The following is a 5,540-nucleotide window of genomic DNA, read 5'->3' as shown; positions in this document are numbered from 1 at the left end:
TGGTTTGGGATAATTGTGAGTTGTCCTGTGTGTTCAGCCACAACACAGGAAAAGGTCCGCACCCAACCCTACGAGAACAGGAAAGCCTGGCTGGGAGTGCGCGCCCTCACGCCAAACCAGGGCTGGAAAGCCTGGGAGAAACTCTGCTCTCAGTAGGGCGCGGGAGAGTGGTGCCAGTCTGGATCTTGGGAGGGCACTGGCGACATCAGCTGAGTTCACCCAGAAGGGAGAAAGGCCACACTAGTAGCCCCTCAGGCTGCTGCAGCTAGTGAGACCAGAAGAAAAGGTTTGACCAGCTGGAAACCAACCAGAGGAGCAGTGGAAGTAGAGAACACTAAGATACCTAAAGGAGACTGGACCACTGAATTTCACAGGTATCCTACCACAGAAGTTCACACCATAAACCCAGGGTACCAGAACAGATCAATTTAAGAAACTGAGGCCAACAAGAAGAGCATCACAAACAATGGGAAGACAAAGAAACAATCCCCAAATGAAAGAAAAGGAGGAAGTCTCAGAAAGAATGTTAGATGAAATAGAGGCAAGCCAACTATCAGATATGGAATTCAAAGCACTGGTTATCAGGAAATTCAAAGAGCTTACAACAAGCTACCAGAAACTACAGGGGAGCTATAATGAACTCTGCAACCTATACCAACATGAAAAAGGAAATAGAAACCATCAGCAAAGGCCAAGAGGAAATGAAGAATACAATTTCTGAACTGAAGAACACAGTAGAAGGTATGAATAGTAGGACTGATGAGGCGGAAGACCGCATAAGCGAGCTCAAAGACAGGGTGGAAAGAATCTCCCAGACGGACCAGGTAATGGAAAAGAGAATCAGAAAAAACGAGGAGAGTCTAAGAGAAATGCAAGACAATATGAAACGTAATAATATCCAAATAATATGAATACCAGGAGAAGAAGAAGAACAAGGGATAGAAAACCTACTTGAAAGAGTAATAACGGAAAATTTTCCTAAGTTGAGTGAGGACAGAGAGAGTCACACGAATCCAGGGATCGCAGAGAGGCCCAGGCAGGTGGAACCCAAAGAGGCCTACTGCAAGACACATCATCATTAAAATGGCAAAACTCCAAGACAATGAGAGAATCCTAAAGGCAGCAAGAGACAAAAAGGAAGTAACATACAAGGGGGTCCCAATAAGGTTGGCTACTGACTTCTCAATGGAAACATTCCAAGCAAGAAGAGAATGGCAAGAAATATTCCAAGTAATGAGAACCAAAGGCCTACAACCAAGGCTACTTTACCCAGCAAGGCTCTCAATCAAGATAGAGGGCCAAATAAAGAGCTTCCAAGACAAAAGAAGTCTAAAAGAATACGCCTCGACAAAACCAGCTCTACAAGAAATACTAAAAGGGCTGCTTTAAGGAAAGGAAGGAAAAGAGTGAGACAGAGTGAGGAACACAGGTACATAAATGGCAATGAATAAGTACCTTTCAATAATAACCTTAAATGTAAATGTATTAAATGCACCAATTAAAAGACATAGAATAGCTGAATGGTTAAGAAAGCAGGACCCACACATATGCTGCCTACAAGAGACCCACCTCAGGTCAAAAGACCATCACAGACTAAAAGTGAAAGGATGGAAACAAATTTTCCAAGCAAAAGGACGAGAAAAAAAAGCTGGGGTAGCAATTCTCATATCAGACAAAATAGACTTCAAAATAAGGGCCATAGAGAGAAACCCAGAAGGTCACTTCATAATACTCAGGGGAAAAATCCACCAAGAAGAAATTAACATCATAAATATATATGCACCCTACATAGGAGCACCCAAATATATAAAGAAAATTCTAGAGGACCTCAAGAAAGATATTGACAGCAACACAATTATAGTAGGGGATTTTAACACCCCACTGTCAAAAATGGACAGATCTTCCAAACAAAATATCAACAAAGAGATAGCAGCATTAAACGATACTCTAGAAGAAATGGACCTAATTGATATATACAGAGCCCTCCATCCCAAAGAAGCTAAATACACTTTCTTTTCAAGTGCACATGGAACATTTTCAAAGACAGACCACATGATAGGACACAAAACCAGTCTCAACAACTTCAGGAAAATAGAAATCATACCAAGCATCTTCTCTGATCACAAGGGACTGAAATTGGAAACCACCCACAGGAAAAACCCCAAAACACCCAAAAGCATGAAGACTGAATGGTAGGCTATTAAACAATGAATGGGTCAAGACTGAAATTAGGGAAGATATCAAAAAACTTCTCAAAACGAATGAAAATGAACTCACAACAACCCAAAACTTATGGGACACACTGAAGGCAGTCCTGAGAGGGAAGTTCATAGCAATACAGTCTCACCTAAAGAAGATAGAAACATTTCAAACAAACAACCTAACCCAATGCCTGCAAGAACTCGAGGAACAACAAGAAAGACAGCCCAGAGCAAGTACAAGGAAGGAAATAACTAAGATCAGAGCAGAATTAAATGACATAGAGACTAAAAGTACAATTCTAAGGATCAATGAATCTAGGAGTTGGTTTTTTGAAAAGATAAACAAAATAGACAAATCTTAAAGTAGGCTCATAAAGAAGAGAGAGGACCTAAATAAATACAATCAGAAATGAAAGAGGAGAGATTACAACTGATAACACAGAAATAGAAGAGATTATAAGAAATTACTATGAAGAACTGTATGCCAAGAAATTTGAAAACCTAGGTGAAATGGACAAATTTCTAGAAAAATATAATCTTCCAAAACTCAATGAAAAAGAAACGGAAAACCTGAACAGCCCAATAAGAGCAGATGAAATTGAAGAAGTAATAAAAAAACTCCCATTGTACAAAAGCCCCGTACCAGATGGTTTCATGGGAGAATTCTACAAAGCTTTTAAGGAAGAGCTAACCCCTATTCTTCACAGACTATTCCAAAAAATCTAAAAGGAAGGAAAACTTCCCAACTCTTTTTATGAAGACAGCATCATCCTAATTCCAAAGCCAGATAGAGACACAACAAAGAGAAATCCTCAGGCCAATATCTCTGATGAACATAGATGCTAAAATCCTCAATAAAATATTGCAAATCGCATCCAACAACGCATCAAAAAGCTCATACACCATGACCAAGTGGGATTCATCCCAGGGATGCAAGGATGGTTCAATATTTGTTCATCAGTAAATGTAATACACCACATAAACAAAAGCAAAGACAAAAACCACATGATCATATCAATAGATGTGGAAAAAGCTTTTGATAAGGTACAACACCCATTTATGATAAAGGTACTCAGAAAAATGGGAATAGAGGGAACATTCCTCAACATAATAAAGGCCATATATGAAAGACCTACAGCCAACATCATACTCAATGGGCAAAAACTAAAAGCTTTTCCACTAAGATCAGGAACAAGACAAGGTTGCCCACTATCACCACTTCTATTCAATATAGTATTAGTTCTAGCCACAGCGATCAGAGAGGAAAAGGAAATAAAAGTCATCCAAATCGGAAAGGAGGAAACAAAACTGGCATTGTTTGCAGATGACATGATAGTGTACATGGAGAAGCCTATAGCCTCTACCAAAAAACTGCTGGAACTAATAAATGAATTTGGCAAAACAGTGGGATACAAAGTCAATATCCAGAAATCAAAGGCATTTGTGTATACTAACAATGAAACAGAAGAAGCAGAAATCAGGAAAAAATGCCATTTCATATAGCAAAAACAAAAATAAAATATCTGGGAATAAACCTAACGAAGGAGGCAAAAGACCTATATGCAGAAAACTATACAACACTGAAGAAAGAAATCAAGGAAGACACACACAAATGGAAACATATACCATGCTCATGGACTGGAAGAATTAACATCATCAAAATGTCCATCCTACCCAAAGCAATTTATAGATTCAATGCAAGACCTATTAAAGTTCCAATGGCATATTTCACAGACATAAAACAAACACTTCAAAAATTTATATGGAACCATAAAAGACCCCGAATAGCAGCCGCAATCTTGAGAAAGAAGAACAAAGTAGGAGGGATCACAATACCTGATGTCAAACTGTATTACAAGGCCACTGTAATCAAAACAGCCTGGTATTGGCATAAAAACAGGCTCATAGACCAATGGAATAGAACAGAGAGCCCAGAAATACACCCAACTCTCTATAGTCAATTAATATTCAACAAAGGGGGCAATAACATAAAATGGGTTAAAGATAGCCTCTTCAACAAATGGTGTTGGGAGAACTGGACAGCCACATGCAAAAAAATGAAACTCGAGCACCAACTTACACCATACACCAAAATAAATTCAAGGTGGATAAAAGACTTAAATATAAGCCGTGAAACCATTAAAGCCCTAGAGGAGAACATTGGCAGGAAAATCTCAGATATTCCATGCAGCAATATTTTTACTGATACGTCCCCCAGAGCAAGGGACATAAAGGAAAGAATAAACAAATGGGATCTCATCAAACTTAAAAGCTTCTACATGGCCAAGGAAAACAGTATCAAGATAAAAAGAGAAGCAACAGTTTGGGAAAACATATTCGCCAATGATACCTCAGACAAAGGTTTAATCTCCAAAATATACAAAGAACTCATACGACTCCACTCAAAGAAGATGAGCAACCCAATTAAAAAATGGGCAAAGGACTTGAACAGACATTTGTCCAAGGAGGACTTACGGAGGATCCAGAGAGACATGAAAAGATGCTCGATATCGCTAGCTTTCAGAGATGGAAATTAAAACCAAAATGAGATGCCACTTTACACCAGTCAGAATGGCTACCATAAACAAAGAAACAAACAACAAGTGCTGGAGAGGTTGTGGGGAAACGGGGACACTAGTTCACTGTTGGTGGGATTGAAGACTGGTACAACCACTATGGAAAACAGTATGGAACTTTCTAAGAAAACTAAAAATGAACGTGCCTTTTGACCCAGCAATTCCACTATTAGGAGTATATCCTAAGAACCTTGAAACACCAATCCAAAAGAACCTATGCACCCCGATGTTCATAGCAGCACAATTCAGGATAGCCAAGAGTTGGAAGCAACCTAGATGCCCATCTGTCAATGACTCAATCAAAAAACTATGGTACATTTACACAATGGAATTCTATGCTGCAGAAAGGAAGAAGGAGCTCCTACCCTTTGCAACATCATGGATGGAACTGGAAAGCATTATGCTGAGCGAAATAAGCCAGGTATTGAAAGACAAATACCATATGATATCACCTTTAACAGGATTCTAAACAATAAAACAAACAAGCAAGCAAAATGTAACCAAAGACACTGTAATACAGAAAGTGCTGACAGGGTCCAGACGGGAGAAGGGAGAGAACTACAGGGGAAAAGGAGAAGGATTCACATGAACAAGTATAATGGACACATGGACAATAACTAAGGTGGGGGGTGGAGATGGGAGGGAGGTTGGGAGAACTGGCGGCAGGGGGGGTGGGGGCAGGGCTGGGAATACAAGAAAGAAAACTGTACTTGAACAAGGGTTAAATAAAAATTAAAAAGAAAAAAGAACCATAAGCCCCAAC

This window comes from Sturnira hondurensis, unplaced genomic scaffold (assembly GCF_014824575.4).
Source record: "Sturnira hondurensis isolate 20B ecotype Veracruz unplaced genomic scaffold, ASM1482457v3 Scaffold0022542, whole genome shotgun sequence".
Taxonomy (NCBI): domain Eukaryota; kingdom Metazoa; phylum Chordata; class Mammalia; order Chiroptera; family Phyllostomidae; genus Sturnira; species Sturnira hondurensis.
This window is presented reverse-complemented; position numbering follows the sequence as displayed.